The sequence below is a fragment of the Felis catus genome, chromosome A2, assembly GCF_018350175.1.
Source record: "Felis catus isolate Fca126 chromosome A2, F.catus_Fca126_mat1.0, whole genome shotgun sequence".
Lineage (NCBI taxonomy): Eukaryota > Metazoa > Chordata > Mammalia > Carnivora > Felidae > Felis > Felis catus.
Window position 1 is genome coordinate 35,290,017 of NC_058369.1, and position 24,631 is coordinate 35,314,647.

Consider the following 24,631-nt stretch of genomic DNA (forward strand, 5'->3'; position numbering starts at 1 on the left):
TGTTTGTTTACACCTAGCTGACTGTTGAGTAAGTGGGTGTTCCCAGCCAGCCCCACAGCTGAGTGAATGTGAAATAAACCTTTGAGGCTATGAGAGTTCCTGACCTATTCTTCAGCTCAGTCGCTTTCCCCAAGCAAACACCTAAGGCTCTTGCTTGCTCCTTCTCTCCCCTTCCCTCCCTCCACGCTCTCATTTGTAGGAATCTAGTCTGTGAGCTGATTTTCAGTTTTAAGAATGGTCACCCGTGAATAAAAGGTCAAAGCGTTCCCTACTACACTATCTGGGATGCTGTTTTTTTTTTTCAGATGAAACTTTTCTAGGGCATATTGAGCAAGTGAGTGATATTTTTATATTTTCCTAGGTATTTTTAATTCTTCTTATTTTCATTTTCAGCACTCTATCTGTTTCTAGTTGTCGGGCAGAGAAATCAGTTATGGATCAAGTGCATCCATTTGCCATGGATTAATGCATATAAATGCTTTTATGACCGCACAAGACAAAGGCTTGTAAGGGTGGATGCTGACTTTGAAAAGGGAAAATTAATGAAGCTAGGAAACAGTGATAGCAGAGAACATTGCAGGTTTAGGTGCTAAATGACTTATTTTCAAACCCTGGAAGTACAGTAGTGTTATTCCTCTCCCCTTTCCTTTAATAAAGCATTCTCATAATCCATAGTGACCTCAGCTGAAGAAACGTTGTTTTAGGGTGAATTAGGTTTCCTGAGAGCTGGTTTTTTTTTTTTTTTCAACGTTTATTTATTTTTGGGACAGAGAGAGACAGAGCATGAACGGGGGAGGGGCAGAGAGAGAGGGAGACACAGAATCGGAAACAGGCTCCAGGCTCTGAGCCATCAGCCCAGAGCCCGATGCGGGGCTCGAACTCCTGGACTGCGAGATCGTGACCTGGCTGAAGTCGGACGCTTAACCGACTGCGCCACCCAGGCGCCCCGAGAGCTGTTTTTTTTTAAGGAACAAGATTTCTCCTGATTAGCCGAAGAAAAAGTCTGTGTTGATGGGAAGAAAAAGCTGTAATTCTCTATTGTGAATCTGAGGGAAGAAAAGAAAAAAAAATAGGAAGACTAGCTTGGTCCATCATCACTTTATCTGTCCCGATGTCATTAGCAAGTGTTGCTTTCCCGTGGATGGTTCAGGAGGATGGTACTCACCCATCTGGGTTAGGTTTGTGAAACTTGGCTTTCATGGCTGACCTCCCACCTCTTAGAAGTGAGATAAAGCTTAGGCAATTATTTTGTCAAGATTTGAAAGGACTTTCTACGTTATCTCCTTGCTACACACACACACACACACACACACACACACACACACACACACTCCTTCATGTAGCGTTAAAATATTTTAATATCATACCTAAGTAACTTAAGAGTTGGAAATTACTTTAGCAATCATCCAAACCAAGCTGTCATCAGTCACTTTATTTGCCTCAAAATACCCCCTGCCAAGTGGTTGTTGATTCACTGGTTGGATCTTACCACCATATTGACTTGGGGCATTCTGAACTTGGGACTTGTTCTCTGGCCTGACTAAAATTCTTTCAATCATAAAACAGATCTGCTGCTGTCCCCAAACCTCTTCCATTCATAGTTTTCTTGATCTCAGCTCATAGCAATTCTATCCTGTCTGTTCTTCACATCAAAAATCTTGGAATCTCGGGGCGCCTGGGTGGCTCAGTCGGTTAAGCGTCCGACTTCGGCTCAGGTCACCATCTCACGGTCCGTGAGTTCGAGCCCCGCGGCGGGCTCTGGGCTGATGGCTCAGAGCCTGGAGCCTGCTTCCGATTCTGTGTCTCCCTCTCTCTCTGCCCCTCCCCCGTTCATGCTCTGTCTCTCTCTGTCTCAAAAATAAATAAAAACGTTAAAAAAAAAATTAAAAAAAAATCTTGGAATCTCTCTCAACTCCCTTTCTCCATATCTCACATCCAATCTCAGCAAAACAATCTCTGCTCATTTCAGAATATATCTAGAATCCAACCACATCTTACCACCTCCATTGTTGCTATCCTGGGGCCAAACCACTGTTTCTCTGAGGTGAATTGTTACAGAAACCTATGGTGGTGTTACCGAATCCAATTTCGGCTACCCTCACCAGAAAGATCATTAGTCAAAAGATGAGTTTTGATTGAAAAGGATTGGGAGCTTTATTTAGGAGGCCACCCACTTGAAGAGAAGGCGACTCTTGTCCAGAGACCAACTCCAAGGTTTCTGCCTGGCTCAGGGGCTTTTAAAGGGATTTAGGGTAGTTAATCAGTAAAGAGAGTGTGGTGACCTTCAGCGTTTCTCAATCATGTGCAGACTGGATGGGCATTATCTCAGTGCTCGGGAATTGTGCTAGGGGGGTTGGTTCTTGTTTCTTGATATACAGGAGGACTCTGTTCTATCTACAGAGGAGAACAAGGTCTATAGATATACTAAGGGAGGTCAGTAAAATCATTTCTTTGACCTAAAAGAAAGAAAAACACTTTGCTAGCAAAAATTGCTGGGCTAATCAGAAAGCCAAGGCCGTGTCAAACAGATTTGCTGGCCTCTGGGGCCTGGGAATTTCTGGTCCTTCACTCCTCAAGGCCAGTGGTCTGCAAATCTCAAAGAAAGTAAATTAGTTCTGTTACAGATCAAGGGCCTTAGGTCAGCAAGTAAGGAGTGTGTTAGCTTGTAGCAAGTTAACCCTTAATACCAGCCCGAGTGTTGTGGCTGTGGGTTTCACCTGTTACGCCTACAGTATACTCTCCACAGAGAAACCAAGAATGGGTGGAAAGGCTGAAAAGTCAGTCAGAGCTTTGACTCATCTCTCCAAGACTCTCACTGGTTTCATATTTCTGTGAGGGTTAGAGTCCGTGGCCCTACGCAGTGTGCCCTCGTCTTCCCCCATTACCTTGGTGACATCTACTGTGCCTTTGTTCCCTCTCCTGAACACATATTGCCTCTTTGCTGTCCCTTCAAAGATGCACACTTCCATGTTCATTGGCTCTTATCTGCCTATAGTATGCCTTCCCAGATATCTGCAAGATACACATCCTTGCCCCCTTTCAAGTGTCTGCTCAAATATCACCTCCTCTGGGACTGCTCTCTTGACTACTGTATTTATATTCATTTCACCCTCCTCTGAGATCTTTGGATCCCCTAACTCCATGCTACTTTCTGCAAAAGCATTTGTTGCCTTTCAGCATACTGTATCATTCACTTCCTGATTTAAATGTAATGTTTGTCTTTCCCCATCAGGATGTAGGTTCCTTAAGGGCAGAGATTTTCATCAGGTCTGTTCTCTGATGTATCACAGGGCACCAGAAGGCTCTTAGGAAGTATTTGTTGACTGGGGTGCCTGGGTGGCCCAGTCAATTAAGCGTCTGACTCTTGATTTCAGCTCAGGTTATGATCTCATGGTTCTGAGTTCAAGCCCCACATCAGGCTCTGTGCTGACAGCGCTGAGTTTCTTGGGATTCTCTTTCTCCCTCTCTCTCTCTGCCCCTCCCCTGCTGGCATTCTCTCCCTTTCTCTCTATCTCAAAGTAAATGAGTAAAAAAAGAAAAGAAATATTTGTTGACTGACTGACTGAATGAATGAATGAATAAAAGAAATTTTAGGACTTCATGAGATAGAGACCATTTCCTCTTCTCCCCATCAAATGTTACACAATAAATATTCATATCTTTCCCCCACAGCCTTCAGGTCTCCACCAAAAATGCAGTTGTTTTCTAGTTTCAATAGTCTGTACCCCTGGCATGACTCTGTGGGCCATGGCAGTGAGCATGGGGGTTGGCCTGAAGCCAATAGCCCATGGGAAGACCCTGTGACAATATCCTGAGAAAGTAAGAACTTTCATTACCGTTTTTTTTTTTTTCAAGTCAGGAAAAAGTTCAGAGAGATTATGGAAATTGCCCAGTGTCACACAGCTAGTAAATGACAGAGCTGGGATTCAAATCCAGCCAGTCTGAATCTATAGCTTGTGCTCCTAACCACTGTTTTATCCTCTCGCATGTATGTACCTTGACTCTGGAAAGGGGTACACAGTTATCTTGTGATGTCATTCATAAGGCAAATTAACAACATTCTTAGGCGGCGCCTGGGTGGCTCAGTCAGTTAAGCGCCCGACTTCGGCTCAGGTCACGATCTTGCGGTTTGTGAGTTCGAGCCCCACGTTGAGCTCTGTGCTGACAGCTCAGAGCCTGGAGCCTGCTTCGGATTCTGTGTCTCCCTCTCTCTCTGCTGCACCCCTGCTTGTGCTCTTTCTCTCTTTGTCGTGCAGAAATGAATAAACATTAAAAAAAATTAAAAAAAAAATCTCAGACCCCATAGAAGGCACTTTCTTATATTTCCTCTGAGACATGGAAAGTTTGCTGCCTTTTGTGGTAGTGTGTTTCAATATCGGAGAAGCTAAAAAATACTAGCTAGATTTCTACCCCCTGATACTTGGTAGAATCCTGAGGAAATTGGGACTGGGGAAGAATATCCAGATTGTTTTAAACCTGATGGTGGGAACAGAGCAAGCTCATTGTGTCTTCCATAGAAGAGCCTTTCAGACGCAAAGATATCTTAATACGTTTCCCTTTGGACATCCCTTTTCCACGCTAGTTGATTGTCACATGAAATGGCTCAGTTGTGGACTGGAACAGGACTATCGGTTGTAGAACCCCAATTTTTATTTAAATAGCCCAAGGTCACAATAGTTATTTTAGCATCTCCACCACCCTGCCAACTTAGATTGAGTTTATCATCAGTAACCCCGCCCCAGGTCCCTTTCACACATGCTGCAGTGAAGACACGTCTTCTCAAGTCTGTTTTCACAGCTGGCTATGTGAACTCAAGTGTGGCCTTTAAATTTGTCCCTGTGACTTTCCATCTTATTAGATTTCAGCCTTTATTTCATGTTACTGGAAACTTTAAACATTCCAGGTCTCTCATCGGATATGTTCATTAGACTTACAAGCTTAATGTTTTTGAATGAATAGAGCAATCTATCAATTAAATATTACAAATTAATTTCTGAACATGGATTGAGCACTACCACATTCCAGGAATGGTAATCGTATGCCAACATTGCATCATTTTGTTCATTAAAGAAGATCTTGAAGCTTCTTCTTCCATATGTGACCTAAGAGATGGAAATTTCAGGAAAAATATTATTTGAAGAGATAGTCAACCTCTGATAGTTTGTTTTAGAGAAATGGGATGTCATAGCAATATAATGAGAGGCACATATATAATTTAACATGTTCCAGTAGCTGCATTTTAAAACATTAAAAAAAAAAAACAGGTGAAATGGATTTTAATAATATTTTTACCCAGCATATCCAAAATATTATTTTATTGGTTTCCTGTAACTGCTGTAACAATTACCACAAACTATTAATGAGATCTTTTACCTTCTTTTTTTTCTGTAATAAATTTCTTAAATCTGGTACGCGTTTTATACTTATACTTTATACAGCACATCTCAATTCAGACACCAGATTTTCATTGGACATTATTGATCTCTATTTAGAGTTTGTAAAATTTAAAGTTGAAAAAAGTTGATTCACATACTTGAGTTCTTCCAAGCATATTTCAAAGTTTTCCGGTGAGAAATCAAATATTAGTTTTAAAATTTGAACGAAACGAAATAAACAAATGAAAAATTTGTTTCCTTACATTTCAAGCTTAGTCGCCAAATGTAGCGAGTGAGTGCTGTGTTGTACATTGCAGTGGTAACACTTCAATTATTACAATTTAATAATAATATATAATAGCTGACGTATGCCATTATATATTGCTGACTTAGCCATAAGTGACATTAAGTGTTGTCATTTGTGGTGCGAGTATTTTTGAGCACCTAAAGTGTGTCGGGACCTGAGAATATGGTAATAAACAAGATAGGCAGGACTCCCTGCCTCTCATGGAGGAATGTGTCTCAACTCATATTGGTGTTCTTACCTTGCCCGTGCCCCATGAGTCAGATGTTTGTATGGACGATAAATAAGGGAACCGATGAGAAAATACATCTGAAGACAGTTGTATTTGGCCCAAGAAACCAGTTTATTTGAAATTTCAGTGCTTAGAACCTCAGCGGAACTTTGATTTCGGGTTTTCATCCAACATGATCTGAATGTCCTTCTGTGTTCCTCTAATTAACTTCTCTTCAGGACGTTAACTTGATGTTTTGTAAAATGAAGAAATAAGAGAATATATTTAAAATGTCAAGAGAGTGACTATAACTGGAAATATAGTGAATAGCATTATTAATAATGGCAAACAGTAATGTCACATCAGTAAAACAAGTTATAAAGACAAAACAAGTTCATACTTTTTTTTTTTAACCAGAACACAACTTAATGGAGTCTTAAGCCATATATCTTTTATATAGTGCATTTTGCCTGAGAGGTTTACCAAATAAGATGCCGATTATTTGCTCTTAATAGCAATCCTAGGCTGAAATGTACCCTTCTTAGGAAGGGAAAGGATGTCCCCTTTTTAGTGGTTTTAAAAAGACCACAAGTCAGCCCATATATTACATTATAGCAGCTTAGATTCAATACCAGAAAGAACTGCACCAACAAAAAATACTGTGGCTGTGGAGATGGTTAAGCTACTCAAACATGCTGCTAATATTTGGCTGGCAAGCATCAGTTCTAATCTTTGGAACTGTTTTCTCTACCACCTCAGAAGTTCCCATCCGGAATCAATGCTCAGCAAATTTTTGAGAAAAACAACACAACACAAAACAAAAAACTCCAACCCTTATTTAAAAGTAGAAACTAGCAGGTCTCAGGAATATTTTAATACAATCATTTTTGGAAGAACATAAATATTCAGTACAGATTGGGGCCTGCAGTTATCCATATCGAGAAACTGACGTTGAAGTAATTTTCTAGTGGGATAGCCGGTGACCAATTTCTTGTCCTATCTGATTCTGATTCCATTCCTCCAATATTTACGTGGTGCTGTGCTAGAACTGGTATGCCATAAAAGAAGATGAGTAAAAGATCTTTTCACCAAAGGTCTTATGATGTGGTGGGCAATGCCTAAAAAATGAACAATAAGATCAGGCAAAGAGAAGTAATTGTTGAATAAAGGTATGAGGAAGAGAGAAGAATAGTGACACTACCTGGTGTTGGGGGGAGAGCTCATTCTTGGAGTAGATGCAGTGGAAGTGAGCCTGGAAGAAAGATCACAATAATAATTCCATTTGTCAAGTTGTTAATGTCTGGATGGGCTTGCCATAAATCCCAAAGCCTTGTATAGGGTTAACTAATCATTCAAAAGAGTAGTGAATAAATGAGACATGTGATCTGAAAAGTTTTATTGATAAAGACACTTTAGGCGTCATTGTGTAAACATCCATTCTGAATAATGCAGAACTATAGTATTTTTGTGAGAGGGTTGGTTTCGATGACTTGTGTCTTCTGTTAGATTTCCCGTGGACTCTATTTTCAGTTCTAATCTAAATACTGCTTGGGTCATATCCCATTGTGATAAACTACGCCAGAATCGAAGAGCCATGGTGTTCATTCTTAATCTCTAAATTATACCTATTTGTATTTTCTTATAGATTTTCCTTCTCTAAGCTGTAGGGTTTATTTACTCATTGCACACACTAAAAATTGAGTCTTGGTATTTTTCTCTCTCAGAGATTTCATTGTGTTTGGAATCTTAAGCCTCTTGCAGGTACCCTTGACATCTTTTCGGATTGATTTTGGGTTTGGGCAGCCTCGTCTTTGTAGAACAAAGCAAGAGCTTCTTCAGTCTGTATCTGAGGTTCACTAGTTGAAGCTCTCAAAATTATTTTGAATTTTTACAGTGCTTTAGAGGGTAAACAAATGCTATCTCTCTCTAGGTGAGCAAGTGCACTAAAATACTAAGAAGAGAGATGCATACAGATGTGCTAAAATTATCAAATGATGGCAGATTTAGTTGACTGTTGTTTTGACCTCTTATTCTTCATCTATCCCTCCTTCTGTCCCTCGCCCCATGGAAGGTGTAGACATGTAGCTCTGCCCCCAAAAGCCCATCCCATCCTATGAATACACATAAATGAAATACTAATTCGTTGGCAAAAGTTTTAGAAGGTAACATAGGGCTTTGCTGACCTACCTTTGTAGCGCTAAGACAAAAGTAATTGCACCTTATAACATGGAGTGAGACTTCGCTAAAATCCTCCTTTTCGATGTAGTCCTCCCAATAGTCACCTGTGTCCTTGTCCATGTTTTTCCAAACCCTCCTCTCACCATCACCTGGTCCGCTTCCCTCCCCACACGTCCCTGTCCTCTCTTGCCTTTGCTTCTCCTGTCCCAGACTCCTCTGCTATTTTCTTCAGGGAAACCCTAAACCATTTCTCAGGTACAGAAATCTGTTCCTCTTCAGTTTAGCCCTCATACCCTCCTGCCCATTGAAGGAAAAGGATCTTCCTTAGGACCGGCATACCTGAGGACTTGGGGGATGTTAACACTTGTTAATGAATCACTGGCTCTGCTGCACTTCTGTCCTTACCTCTTCACCCTTATTCCTTCTGTCTTCCCCTCCAGATTCCTCATTCCATCTCTTGCCCTTTCTGTGTGTGATAGCTTTTCATTTCTCCCAAATTAAGCCAGAGGAAAGAACATTTATATGTATGATTATATAGTTGACGCAAAAAATATGTACTTCATATATAAATATTTATAAATACTAAATATATATACTAATACACATAATTATGTATATGTAATTACATATAATACTAAATGTATATGTATTTGATACTAAATCTATATACTTAACAGTCATTTAGGAAGGTCATGTCTGGTTGTGGAACACTTTTATGATAATGAAAAGGTGACTCAATTGCCTTCAATGTTCAGCAAAAATAGATAACCTCTCTTGTAATTTTCCACATTTTCCATTGACCTAGTTGCTGTTTGATTGTATGAAATCGGGGACTCATCCATTTTTCTGTGTCTGAGCTTTCATACCCACTTCCTTTCTGCCAACTTGCTCAGCTGTTCCAATCTTCACCTTCTCTCTGTCCTCACAGTTGGGGACTGTACTTTTACTTTCAACACCTGACATATCTGGAACAATCTATCTCAAAGTCATTCAACTTTATATTTTTCCTTTAGGAGCATAGGATTACTCGCGGCTTATTTTTAATTTTTTTTGTTGTTGTTGCGTGCGTGTGTTTTTTTAAGGCATTCACAATGCAAGTATTTAGCTTCTGACATTGATATTGACTTTGCATAATATGTTAGATGTTTCTCTTTTAAAAAAGAACATTCTCCATCCAATTTTAATACTCCGTCTGATAGTATGGTACTTTTGTATGCATATAAGCCAATAGTAAAAAAAAAAATTTAAATAGGCCTCATTTATTCTTTACTGGAGAAATAATATATTTCCCTGTCAAACAACCTTACAGAACAGGTTTTTTAAAGAATGTTTATTTATTTTGAGAGACAGACAGAAAGTGTGAGTGGAGGAGGGACAGAGAGAGACACACAGAGTCCAAAGTAGGCTCCAGGCTCTGAGCTGTCAGAGCAGAGCCCTGCGCAGGGCAGGGCTTGAACCCACAAACTGTTAAGATCATGACCTGAGCTGAAGTCAAGACGCTTAACTGACTGATTCTTCCAGGCACCCCTGTCAAAAAATCTTTATTAGTGGAGATCTTTACTGGTGTCTACATGCTAGAAATATAATTTACAATCTCAATGGGGTTAGACTAGATGGACAAGTAGACATTATGTTTGGGTTTCCATTTGCACCTTTCAGTTTTCAGTTACATGTACTTTTCATATCAACCCTTTAACAGCAAGGTGGGCAGGTAACAGTATCACCGTGAACCAAATGAGAAATGACCACACTAACAAGGAGCAAAGCAATGCACTCAGGAGCAAAGACAGTCATTGTGACCTCTCACCTTTGACCTATAAACTAGACACAGTGGTGACTTTTGTAGGTAGAGCACTATGTGCTAACCCATACCTCCCTGTAGTGCACATGACCTAATTTATAAATGGAGCCAAGTAAATAGTAGCTTGGATTTGTAGCAGAAATAAGGCCATGTGATTTTAGCATCAAAGACTTACATCCCTTAGAATACTTCCTTCACTTGATATATGATGATATTAATTGTAATAATGATAATCAACTTAAGAGTAGTAATAGTTAATATGCAACATGGATCATGATCATGTTCCAGTGTTCTGGGCACTATTCTAATCTCTATACTTGAGTACATCCATTTAATCTTCACCAGTCTTGGTACTTCAAGGCACTAATGTTATTCATCCCATTTGACATAATTGGATCCTGCAACACGGTTTTCCGTACCTTGCCCAGCAACATCACATGCCTAGTACTTGAGGGGTGGGCAGTGGGATTTGAGCCCAAACAGTTGATCCCAGACCCCCAGCTCTTAAAGATGACCTTGAATTGGCTCTACTCCAACCTGGCCTATTGCAGAAAGCCTAAAAGGGTTGCTTGACAAAGTTGCTCCTTTCTGCTTTTCGTTCTTGTGTTCCTGGGACTGGAGAATGAGAAAGTCACTATTATCATTGCATGTCTCTGGTGAGTACAGATGCTTTACGTTCTAGAGTGTAAGGCCCAAAGCACTTCCGTCCCTGGGCACATGACAGCTTGGAGGTGAGAGAAACTGGGAGCACTATAGATTGGTAAAGACAGGAGTACTGGGATGAATGTTTGAACACGTAGGCGGGCAAGTATCTGACACTGTCGTAGAAAGGGGAAATAAAAAATCTACCCTCCAAAGTAGGTATATCATCTATTCATTATGGTTTACACATCCATCTGTATGGTGGTGCCCAGGTTGGAGGCATCTTAAGGTTTAATCACAAATCCTTTTTCTTTCGATCTGAAGATTATGCCTCTGGGTCAGCCATTCAACATATATAGATAAACTTGCTTATACAGTGGATTTGGGCATTCCCTCTATTCACAATGACATTAGCTTGACGTGTGTGTGTGTGTGTATGTGTGTGTGTATGTGTGTGTGTGTGTGTGTTTTAATTATAATTCCCTTCTCAGATCTTGTCTCATCTCAGATAGATTTTAAGAAAACAAGCATCCCTTGGATTTGTCATCTGAACTCAGACTTTTCTTTCCAGAGATTTGTGGTCCAGTCTAGCCTACATGCCATGTTGAGACATCCTCACTTAGCACAAAGCTTCTATTGCCTTTAGAATCGTGCTCCCTGTTCTGAAACCCCAGACTCTCTATGTATGTGATGTCTTTGCAATTTTCCTGAAATGAAGAATTTAATATATTTGGTAAAAAGAACCCCTCCACTGTAATTACATCATTACTACTACTAACTCCTTTTATCATTTTATTTATTTGTTTATTTTTTTATTTTATTTTTATTTTATTTTTATTTTTAATTTTTTTTTTCTTTTCTTCTTCAACGTTTTTATTTATTTTTGGGACAGAGAGAGACAGAGCATGAACAGGGGAGGGGCAGAGAGAGAGGGAGACACAGAATCGGAAACAGGCTCCAGGCTCTGAGCCATCAGCCCAGAGCCCGACGCGGGGCTCGAACTCACGGACCGCGAGATCGTGACCTGGCTGAAGTCGGACGCTTAACCGACTGCGCCACCCAGGCGCCCCCCTTTTATCATTTTATGTGTAAGTTTTGTATACCTGTTTACAAGTCCCATCTTCTCTTTCCAAGCATCCCAGTTCCTCTGATTAGAATGACAAAACAAAAACAAAAACAGAAACAAAAGCAAAACAACCTGGCAACACCAAGTGCTGGTGAGGCTGTGAAGCAACTGTATGGCAATGAAAACTGGCACAATTTCTTCAGAAAACGGTTTCGCAGTTTTGTACAAAATTAAACGTTCACTTTCTATATGACACAGCAATCTGTCTTCTGAGTATTTGCCCAAGAGAGATGACACTCGTGTTCACACAAAACCCATACGTGAGCATCTCTACAAGTTCTCTTTACAATCATTAACAAGGGAACAATGCTCTAAATGCCCTTTAATGAATGAGACGACACAAACCACACTGTGGTACGTATGCGCAATGACAATAGTATCGTGCATCACGCCAAATGAAGGAAGTAAGACACAAAAGACACCATCCTGTAGGATTCCATTTATAGGACCTCCTGGAAAAGGCAAAATTATAGAGACAGAAAACTGATCACTAGTGTCCGGGGCTAGGGTTGGGGGATAGGGGTGGACCACAAAGTGGCCGCATGAAGAAATTTGGGGGACTAATGGAAATGTTCTCATATTGTGATAGTGGTGATAGTTACATGACTGTATGAACTTGTCAAAACTAGAACAGTTCGCCCAAAAGGATGAGTTTTACTGAAAGTAAATTTAAAAATAATGAATCAAAGTGTAAAAAGGAAAGATATCCTGGCGTATTTGTAGATTGATAGGATGATTTGTATGACGTCCTGGAGCCTGTCACCTCTTTGTTTGGACCTTCTCTCTTTGAGTTGGGTAAAAATCTATGCGTCTACCAACTGGAGGGTGTGACACTATTTGGATGTAGCTGACATTCAGATAGGTAGGGCCTGGTAAATTCCCGTAAGGTCAGGCTAGCTGTACAAGTATTGGTGAAGAGGGACCGTTTACCTTTATTCTCCTCATCTATCTGCTCTGCCCCCAAATCTTAGCCCTTTTCTCCCAACTAAATGTTAGAGCATGAAGTCTGCTTTGCGGATTTCCAAAAAGGTATTGACTTTTAGGACAATCCTTCTAGTTCCTCAAGGGTTTCCAGAAATCCAGGAAATTATTTAACAAAACCGCTTCTTAGATAAGAAGAACCCAGTCTGTTGCCACTTCAAAATCAATGGGATTTTTATTGCTCTCCTGTCATATTGAATTTCCTCTTTATCTTTTCATTTGTGCAATCATTCATTTATTTAGCACTTACCTAGCACCACTAAATGCCAAGTCCTGGGCCAGGAACTTAGGAAGTAGAATCAAGTCCTACCCTCTGGAGTCCATAGTCAGGTGAAGCAGACAGACGTGTAACTGATGGCAATAATTGCATGGAATGGTGAGGGGCAGTGGTTAATTTCTTGCTGGGGGAGGTCAGGGAAGAATGAAAAGAAATCATGGTAGCTACATTCAGTCTTGAACGATGAATACATTTTTTTCCAGGCAGAGAATGATGGGAGAAGGGCACTCCAGGCAGACAGAAAAGTATGTTTTGGGAAAGGCAAGTTGTGCAGAATTGCTAGACGGTGACATATAAAGGTGCTTGTGTCTGGGGATGACACCAGAGATTTCAGGGCCAAATTTGCAAGGTCTTGGATGCTCAGGAATTCATATTTCAATTTTGCAAGCCTGTGATGATGGGTAACCCACAAGCCACAGGCCCCATAGAACTCTATCAAAGCCCACTATCTAGTTTTCTGGTTGAAAGATTAGAGAGCTACCCTCACGTTGCTTTTCACAAACGTCTAGGTATTAACTTTCTCTGTGTAAATGGCAGCTTCAGTCTTTCCCAATGACATTCATCTATTCAATAAAGCAGGTAATCCATTTTGGAAGAATATACAGTACATGCATGGGATTTGGTAAAACTATTTTCAGTTTTAGTGGGAAAAAACTCAGCCTGTAAATATTCTAATCTTTTCCTGTGGTAGGTGGAAGGGATCCTTTTAAATGGTTTTCAGAGAAGAGACACAGTGAGATTTGCATTTTAGAAAGATCGCCCCAGAGGCAATGTGGAGAGGGAGTCTGTAGCAAGATATATTTTACAGCTCTGGAGTCTCAATTTAAGCAAATCCTTTTTTAAACATCTTATGGCCAGATAGGACAGAGGAAGAAAACATATCCTTGCTGTGTACCATTCTGTGCAAGTAGGCATGCAATCCCCATAAAAATATGTGGTCTCTCTCCTCCTCTCTGACACAGACAAATAAGGAGAAGAAACACAAAGAAAACCGCAAAGAACCTTTCCATATAATTGCATAAAAGCCTGATGTCACTTGAATTATTATATTATACATGACTGTCAACTGATTGTGCCATTAACAGACCACAGAAACAGCATTGGGAAATTCCAGAGCAGTGCTGAATTTTGCCTACAGTATATTTAGCTTAATGTACTCTTGTTTTGCCTTGTGGAATACTTTACCATATTTTATCATAATTTTAAAGACTGTCATTGTCACATTTAAGAACAATAGATCATGGAGTCTGAAAAGTCTTCCTTATGCTTTTTTAATGAGTCACTTTGGGAAGGTGATGGGAAAGAATGGATTTAGAAAATTGAGACAAGTAATTAAAATCTTTTGAAAACCGAAGTTTGGTGTCACATTAATCTTCCCTTAAGGTTGGGAAGGTCTAATTTCAGTACAACCAATAGAGAGTTCTCTACTGAGCTCAGTGTAACAACTTAGGTCATACTTTGCTTTATCAGTCCTCTGTTCTGGACTAGAAGCCCTAGGAGCCCAGGGGCATGTCTCTCTCAGCTGAATGCACAGGATTGGGCACAGAGCATAGATTCCAGCAGAAATATAGTAAGTGGCAATTGCAGGAATGACCGGGATCAAGATGGCTGCAGTACTGACCTAACCACTGAGTGGTTCAAAACACTGATGAGATGAGGAAGGGTAAGCTAGAAACTGATGTAGGTCAGATGGAGATGGCTCAAATAGGAGTTACAAGTCATTTTAGAGGCCGTCTCTTAAAAAAAAATTAAGAACTACACAACAGTCAATGCTTGCAGGAGAATGTTTACATTAAATGTGGAAAAAGAAACACCTCTAGTTTCTTGCAGACTTTAACCAAGATGGTTTTGAATGAATGTCACCGCCCTGAGATTGTTACTGTTACCGTTTCATTATATAAGCTCCTATCTTCTTTACACTGACTCAATATATTTGTTTTTGCACTTGTTTTTATGAAAATGAGATACTAGGAGCACAGAGGTGGCTCACACAGTTAAGTGTCTGACTCTTGATTTCGCCTCAGGTCATGATCTCGTGGTTTGTGAGATCTCGTGGACAGAGATAGAGGGAGAGAGAGCATTCAGACCAGGCTCCACATTGTCAGCCCAGAGCCCGATGTGGAGCTTGAACCCAACGACTGTGAGATCATGACCTGAGCCAAGCCGCTTAACCGGGAGCCACCCAGGCACCCCTAAATATTTATTTTAATTCCAGTGTAATTAACATACAGTGTATTAGTAATTTCAGGTGTACAATATGGTGATTCAACACTTCCATACATCACCCAGTGCTCATAACAAGTGTCTCCTTAATCCCCATCACCTGTTTCACCCCTCCCTCTACCCATTTCCCCTCTGGTAAGCACCGGTTTGTTCTCTACACTTAATAGTCTGTTTCTTGACTGGTGTCTCTCTCTCTCTCTTATTTTTTACCTTTGCTTGTCTGTTTTCTTCCTTAAATGCCACACACGAGTGGAATCTTATGGTATTTGTCTTTCTCTGTAGAGGCTTAAACTTGTTTTTGAGTCTCAAACTTAATGTTTTTCACAGGGGCATCGATGAGTGATTTCACTCCTATCAATATTAGAAATTATGCCTACAAGATAATACATTGATATATTTACCATGTAAAAATGGAAACATTACAAATAAGGCCCAAGTACTCTTTATCAAACCCATTTCCTTGAAGGGAGGGTCCTAGTTATTAGTGGATTTGAATTTTTCTCATCATTTTCTCAGCCTTTCCATGATATATATGAATTCATAAAAGTATATACTATCTGTTTGTGTGTATATATTTTATTTAACTTAAACAATATTATTCTTACTATTCTACGTATCTCTGCCCACTCAGTGATTATGTTGGATTTCATCTTACAGATACACAATGATGGGCAATTCATTTTTCTTTCCTCTTCCTCCTCCTCCCTCCTCCTCCTCCTCCTCCTCCTCCTCCTCCTCCTCCTCCCTCCTCCTCCTTCTTCTTCTTCTTCTTCTTCTTCTTCTTCTTCTAGTGATCTCTACATCCAGTGTGAGGCTTGAACTCATTACCCCAAGATTAAGAGTTGCCTGCTCTGCTGATCAACCCAGCCATCTGCCCCCTTTTTCTAACTATTTTAAACAAGGTTTTGGTGAACAGCTGGATTTCTCCAGATGAAGACCTTGAAACAAGGATTAAGGTCAGATAGTTCACTTGGAGGTGATTGGTGATCTTAGGAGAGACCAGTATGAGAGTGGGTAAATAAGACTGGAAAGGGAGGAGAGCCAACGGTATTGCTCCCATAAGCATTGCTTGGGATCATTGCTTGGGACAAGTGGGACTCAGTCCCCTTGGGGCCTTCTGGGGGTTGTGTAGAACATGCCTCAGAGAAATCCTATTTGAGGTAGGACTCCACCAACTTCAGTTTATCATTGGCTATAGGTTAATCTCGGAGTACTGACTCCAGAGCACTTCTGACTTGTCCTGTGATTGGGCTGAGCATGCCTTTGCATTCATGTCCATAGCAAGTTCTCAATCTAGTGCTCACAGTAGGAAGCTCTGGGTGTTCGGGAACAGTGTTTTTAGAAAGGATGTGGGCAGGACGTGGAGACCACCTGCTATGGCATCCTTGTGCCACCTTCTTGTGCATTTGTGTTTATGCTTTAATAAGTATTTTTGAGAAACAATGTCAAATTATTCTTTTAACACTTTTACCCAGACCCTGCGTCTTGGTTCCTGTGTTTCCTTGTGAAAAATGCTTATTGCAAGGCAACGTTGCTCACCTTCTCTGTGGTTCAGTTCCATGCATAACTGTCTTTATACCTTTTTAGCTTCCTCTCCTGCTGAGTCAGCCATTCACTTTAATTATCTTGAAACACTCTTTGGCTCTCCTGATACACAACCCAACTCTTTAACATTCTCCCAGGGGAGGTTCATGGCTCCTCTAGGTGGGTTTCAAGTGAATTGAGTCAAGAAACTCAGTCACTGCTTTAATGACTCTGAAGCTGAATGCAACCTGTGTGTCCAAGAAAATGTCTTTTATAGCACTAAGCAGGATGTAGTTTTTGCTGCTGTTCCAATGGTGGATGAATGATTTATCCAGAGCTACCACAGCTTTATTTTGAAAACAGTGTTATGCTTTCCTCGCATCCAGTGGCTCACAAGGTGTGGTCATTATACCCACAGCATCTGTATCACCTGGGAGTTTGTTCAAGGTGCACAGTCTTGGACCCTCCTTCCTCCACATCTACCAAGTCAGAATCTCTGGGATGGGACTTAGCAATATGTTTTAACAAGCCTTCCAGGAGATTTTCACGAGCGCGAAAGTTTCAGAACCATAGTTGTTGTCATTTACCATTTACATTTGTCCAAGTGTCTGTGGCAAATTAATTTGTATAAGAGGAAAGTTCATTTTGTTTTCCGAGGAGAATAGCAAATTCCTACCCTTCTTAACGACTTTTTTTCCCCTTTAGTAGCGCGTCCCTAATGAAGATTCCAGTGCCCTCAACCTCTGCACGTTTATGGATTATGCAAATACAGAAATTATTTTGAAACTCATATTAAGTCAATGCCTCTGTTTCTTCCAATACATCAAGGATTATTGTAATCATACAAATTGATTATTTCATGATTATATCTTTTAAAGCATTTTCATAAAATAAATGATAACATTTGCAAGTATTATGGCTGGGAATTATAAGGCATGTGCTTCACTATAAAGAAATCTGTAATTCAAAACCAAAAAACCTTTTTTCCAGTATCTCTTTCTCCCCTCTATCCTGCGTTGTTGTTCATATTCCCAAAAGTGCCCTGTTGAGGTTCTTTTTACATAAAACATATCCTCTTTGCTTGTGAAAGAATCTGGCTAAAAAATATTGAAACTAACTTACTTGGTTTGCCAAAATTCAGTTTGTATGCTCTCCAAGAATTTATACATGGATTAAAGTCAGAGAACACACATATATGCCCTCGAGTTGTCTAGAAACATTCTTAGTGAGAACCTGAAGCCACCCATGTAGGTTATTTCATGCATCTTTGCTGTATCCCTGTGACATACACATTTTTTGTCTCCCATTTTCCCTATAGGAATAACCTAAATGTGGGGAGGTCCAGAAAATGAACCTGGATTGAAAAGCTTTGGAACTTAACACTTTGCTGGTTTCGTCATTCATTCTTTGAAAAACAGGTGTTGACTGTCTACTGTGTTGGGCATTCTGCTAGGTGCTGGGGCTGTGTGGAGAAATAGGACAGACACAGGCAAGCTCCCAGTCCAAACTGGACAAAAAAACCATACTGTCTTCTCTACAGACCAATGTTTTCCCACCATTTTACAAGCACTGAATCCATTGATTCAAAATGCTTCTTATCTAGAAGTTCAACATCTAAAAGATAAAATTTGAGTTACTCTGGTGAAAGGCAGTTCACCTTGGATAGTAAATCCAACTTGTGGTCCATTGAATGCAGGCATGATTCTGAATCTTCCGGCCCAGCTCTGGATCTTACATGTAGCATGGTTTGAAAACTAATGACCTAGACTGGAGGCTGTAAACATTTATCACAGAGAGGTTTTGCTGGATGCCCTCAGTATTATAATCATATTGAAAATATTTTAATTACTTGCCGATATTATACAAATTCAGAAAAAAACCTAGAGTTCTAGCCTGTCTGAGAGAATTGGCAGATCTGGCTACAGGGAGCCTTCATTTTCCCATGATTGTCTGGAATTCACCACAGACCACACCATCCCCAGTTTTATGGCTGCTCTTCTCTTACTCTATTCTATTTCACCTACTGTGAACCTATGGGATGTTCTGCGTATCGCCTTAACTTCTTGTCTGAGAACCTAAGCAACATGTATTTTTCATGCATGTTTGAGATCGTAATAATCCTTTACATTGGTATAGTGATTACATTTCTCTGACTTTATGCAGAGCAAATACTGTTTTCAATTTTGGTTAATGGAAACATTGATTTTTACATATTTATATTTAAATGGAGTACTAGCTGTACTTGTACCTAGATATCTGCGTATTTATTTAATCAGCACATCTCTTAGAAGAATACTGTTTTTCTCCTGTTTTACACATGAGAGGCACAGAGGCTGGTGACTCTGGTTCAGGTCCCTAAAACTTCAGGAGTACATTAATTTCCACTTCAGTAACCACTTACATTGTGCTGTTCTGCATTTCTGTGTTAACAGGAGAGTGCAGTGTTTTCTGTAAAAACAACCAAACAAAAACAGAAACAAAAAAAACTAGCAGGTTCTGACTTTTGCCAACCAATTGCTGCGTGACTCGGGTATTACTTGCTGGGAGGGGAAGGTGGTGATGGTGGAAGGTGAGAAGGAACTGATAAAACTGTCTTCTCAAAAGGGGTTGGGTGGTTGGCTCAGTCAGTCAAGTATCTCACTCTTGATTTCAGTTCAGGTCATGATCTCACGGTTTGTGAGACTGAACCCTTTGTAGAGCTTCACACTGGATGTGGAGCCTGCTTGGGATTCTCTCTTTCCCCCTCTTTCCACCCCTCCCCTGCTCATACTCTCTCTCTCTTTTGCTGTCTTTGTCTCTCTCTCTCTCTCTTTCTCAAAAGAAGTGAATAAATATTTTCTTTGAATTCTCATTTCTATTCACTTTAGATCCACCCAGGTTCCTCCCCTGAGTCTCTTTGAGTTCTTCTATTTGGGGTGGGAGAAGTAGTTTTAAGAATTGATTGAAAGATTAACTGTCTAAAAGAATTTCCTTCAAAAGTAAAGAACTATCCAGGTATACGAGTCAGTAGTATTGATTTTCTAAGAAATTACTCATACATTATTATTTTTGGTGAGCTGTGTATATATTTATTTCAATGTGTGTTTTTGAAAGATAATTAAAAGATTAGCTAAGCCAAAACACACAAATGTCTAGTCTATCTCAGAAACTACTCATTTCCTTTAATAAATATCAGAATTCTTCAAAGTAATTGATATTTCTCTTCCTGGCGAAGAAAAAGCTGAATCCACAACATGAAAAATAAAAATCCAAGTTCATTATTCATAGAATTTTCTATGAGTTCTTTTTCTCTAGCATCTTAAAAGTAAGGCTCAAGTTTTGCTTTTTTCCATCCAAATCCTAAAAAGAAGCTGGGGATGCTTGTAGGATTTAAACATTTTTTTTCTCTCCTATATTTCTTTTTCTTGGGTCATTCTAATATATGGGCTCTTTGATGGTGTTTGCCAGAGTCAAAAGCTGTTGTTGGTGATGGTATTTCTTTTGAACTACGTTATTTCTACGGGACGCACACAGGGATGCTTCAAGGAAAACTCATTCTCGTTTTCTGATCTAGAACCCCCTTCCCCATCTTTCCAGCCACCCTTTTGACTCAGACATAAAGGTGAGAACATTCATAGCCCTGAATTTTAGGATTCTACTCTTTGATCATGTATAACAAGCATGCCATGCCCTTAGATTTGGATGGGAATCTTTTCTATCATCTTGTTCATTCATTCATCAGTCATTCATTCAATTTGTTTCTACTTAAGGTGCTCAATGTATTATGTACTCTTCCTTTGTAGCACTAATGTCAGTTATATTTTTATTTTTGGCTCTTTAAAAATTTTTTTAAATGTTTATTTTTGAGAGAGAGAAGCGGGGCGGGGGGAGAGAGAGAGAGAGAGAGGGAACAGAGGAGGGGCAGAGAGAGACAAAGAGTCGGAAGCAGGCTCCAGGTTCTGAGCTGTCACCACAGAGCCCGATGCAGGACTCACGCCCGTAACTGTGAGATCATGACCTGAGCCAAAGTCGGCCACTCAACCCACTGAGCCCCGCAGGTGCCCTTTTGGCTCTTTAATTCGTATTTTGTTCTTGTCCCCTGCATTGTAAAGTCAACAATGGTAGGGACTTTGTCCTTTCATTGCTCACCATTGAAACCCTAGTTGTCTAGTGAAGTGCTTATTAATATCTGCTGAGGGACTACATGAACGAGCACGTTCTGCACTCCCCTTTTCATGGCCCTCCATCTTGCTCAGAGTAAAATCGGAACTTGCTAGAGTGAGCTGAGTGGCCCTGGATAACACAACCTCTGGTCCTCTCCTGGACCACACGTCCTACTATTTTCCCTTTGCAAACTTCCTTCTGGCTTTGAAATATAGAAATATATCAATATATATAGAAATATAGAAATAGAAATATAATAGAAATATATCAATAGAGTAGAAATATAATAGAAATATATCAATAGATATATTGATATTGATAGCTAGATAGGAGATGAAAAGAGAGAGAAAGTATGGTATTTAAGAAAGAACATGGATTTTGGAATTTACAAGTTCAAACCATAGACCAGCCATTTACTGGGTGTTAGACCTTGGGCAAGTTTTAAAATTTTCTGGATCTTATTCCTGATTCTCTAAAATGGGAAATAAGAATACTGTTGCAGATCTTTTGTGAAGATTAGACATAAAATGGCACAATGCCTGGCATATAGAAGTTCTTGAGATAGTAATCATCATTATCTTATGCATAATTGTATCAGTCAGCTACTGCTGTGTAACAAATATCCACATAATCACAGGGTATAAAGTATTGGCTTCTTCCCCATTCAGGCTTCTTTGGATTAACTGGGGGCACCTTACAACTGATCTTAGCTGGCCTACTTATGCAACCAAGAGTCAGTTGATCTTGGCTGGGAGGCGTTCCTCTGAGCTATGGGACCAGCCAGCTCAGATTTATTATGTCTAACATGAGCACTGGAGAGGGGAATGATGGCACAGGTGATTTGTACTTATTATGTATCACGTATTGTTTATTCGTCAGCTCATAGGTTGTCTCTTAAGTCTTTTCAACTTTCTAATTATTCATTTTATTATTTTTCCAGGTTTTATTCCATTTTTAAAATGAGGTGCCAAAATTAATAAAGGGGAACATTCTTATGGTGGAGCACACCTTATATCCTACAGAAGATTGCATTCATAGATGATTATCAACTGTAAAGAATCTGCAATAGTGTTCTGGTGATATTGCCATAAGTTAATGACTAAAGTTTTGGGAATTAGTGACAAGTTGTAATTAACTTGTCCCATTGACAGCATATTTTACCTAATAAGTTTACTGTTCCTCTTAGATTTACAGTAATTCCTTCACTTTTCTCTTGTCCCCGTTATTTACGTAAGCCATATTCCCCTGGAGGATACTCACTTGTGCAACCACGGTGTTGAGTAGCATAGTTATTTTGGCAGTGGTTTTCAGGATTTGAAACAAATCCATATCTTTATTTAGTTTCGGTACTAAACCGAAAAATTGAAATGCGGGTCTATGTATTTTCTTTCGGAATTTGTTGCCTATGATGATAGGTTTATATTTAGGTGACTGACTGCCGAGTATAAAACAATTCTTCCTCAAAACAAAGACACGGTAAATAGGCCCTTGAAAGTGTTGTAGCTTCCTTCATCCCAGAGTTTACTTCTCCTTCAGGTAACTCTAGGGTGTGATAGGGGTACTATCATCTCTTTCAGCAGAGGAAGCTGGTATAGAAATTCGAAACAACCCTCATCAGATGGTGACGTCTACTAACATAAATGAACCCAGGTATGAAATAATTCTGATACAATCTTCCAGGTGAAATAAAACACACAGCAAATAGGAGAAGAAAAAGTAAGTTCAAGAAGGGGTTCATCACAAAGGAATAACATAGTCGGCTGAATCTTCATGGAAAGCTACAAGAGGAAATTTATTTTATATGGGTAGCAGGTACTTTTAAAGAGGACTGAAAACCCTCGTCTCGGGAATGCACCAGAATTAACAGTTTCTGTTCTTTCTTTGAAATGCCCTGTGATTTCACTGGGTTCAAACTGTGGTGGCAGAGACATCCTTTTCTAGTAGCAGCCAACTGAGTTGTTTCAATGATTTGTTTACAAGGAACAGAAACTCGCTCAAGTTATATTAAGTAGTGGGGGATAGGGATATGTTAGAAAAATTTATATGTTAGGAACAAAAGAACCAGGCTTCGAGAAGACACCAACTACTGGGTGATTCTAGATTTGAAATAGCCCTGCAAAGCTCAGAAACCTAGGATTCTGACTCCAACACTTTATTTCAAAAGAGGGGGACTCAGTTACTAACAGGGTCGCTCAGACCATGTGAATGCATTAAGATGGCCAGCTGTTTATGAGAGATGATGTTTAGAGCTGGCCTCAGCAGCCATCCTTTGACTATGAGGCGGAAGCCAAGGTAATTCCAGAGAAATCAACACAGAGCCTAGATATCTTAAAATCATGAGGGTATCAAAACTTCGAACTACCTTCTTTCTTTTCTTCCTACTTTATGAAATCTAAGTGCTATTTTTGAGTACTCTGTAACTGCCACAAAGAAGCCCTCTGGTACTCTGAAATCAATGATACTGAATAATATAGTAGTTATGATTGTAAGAATGTACTGGGCAAGACGGATGCATATGGGGTTTATGAACCTTGGAGATGGTCTTAAGGCAGGGATGCTACCTATAGTTGGCCAGAGTTTTCACTGAGCAATCAATTCGAGGGAGCCCCAATCACATGGTCTGCAGTGTATCACTATTTGTATTGGCCCTGGCTTATTTCCGCATTTTCTCTTTCTAGCCACTCATCTTCCCATAAATTTCCTTTTTATAACACATAGGTTATGAAAAGAAAAGAAACCCCAAACCTTTGCCTAAAGTGTCTAAGATAGGGGCAAGTCAAGGGTCTCTACTGAAGAAGGACTTTTCCCCTGAGGAGCAGCCTTTATTCAGCCCCTAGGCAGGATGTATGCATGACAGGCAGAGGGATTTCAATGTCTCTCATTATTTGAGGACTGTAGGCTGTGGTTGAGGGATTATGGCAGTGGTGAATCAATCACATTTTTTTAATCCCTAAGAGAAAAGAGAATGGCAGTCTTTTTCTACACTGAAGAGGACTAGAAACATAATTTGCGTTGGTAGGCACACACGGATTCTACGTCTCAGTAATGGAATCTGGACAGAGCTTTCGTATCTATTAGAAGGCCTGGGGAAATGGGAATTCTGATTGTTTACGTGGACCTTGCGGGAAAATTTTGGGTAAGGCTGGTAATGGAGCACAAGCAAAGGGAGTATATAGATGTGACTTTCTAAGATGAGAAAGAGAAAAAAGTTTGCCTCTGTCCCCCTGTCTTGGGTTTTGACACAGAAATTGACTCTCCCCCGTAGATAGGGAGGGGAGGAAGCTGAGAGAATGCTCTGTGTGTGTGTGTTTTCCCCCTGAAATGACTTCTGTTTCTCCCTGAATAAATTCTGGGTGTTCATGATTATTTATTTTTCCTGAAAAGTAGAGAAAGAATAGCAGAAATATCCAGATGCCCCCCAAAATGGCTGTTACTTGGGAGTGCTTTGTTAAAGGGTATGGACTCTAGAGCCAGATGGACGGCCTGGTTCAAATCCTGACACCACCAATTCCCAGTGCGTGAATTTGGGGTAGTTGCATAACCTCTCTGGGCCTTAGTTTTCTGCTGAGAAAAATGGCGTATCTTGATTTTAATTCCCTCAAATACGGATTCTGACAGCGGAACTCAAGTGCAAGTAGTTTATTTGGGAAACGTTTCCAGGAAACATGGGTTGGAAAATGGGGAAGTAAGAGAGGGAGAGGAAAAAGTCAATAAAGGCCGTGTTATTAAACCTACAACTGGGAACTTGGTGTGAGTGTAGAAGAGACCTCAAATTTATCCCATTCCAGGGAAAAGACTCTCAGAAATGTATCGCTAAGCCTTTGATGGTTGCTTTTTTGTCAGTTG

The 24,631-nt window shown here is 40.0% G+C and overlaps 1 protein-coding gene across 5 annotated transcripts in view; it reads left to right on the forward strand.

The window, feature by feature from the left end:
* TAFA1 (TAFA chemokine like family member 1) overlaps positions 1-24,631 on the forward strand; it is a 666,172-nt gene that overhangs the window by 167,850 nt on the left and 473,691 nt on the right. The window lies entirely within an intron of this gene.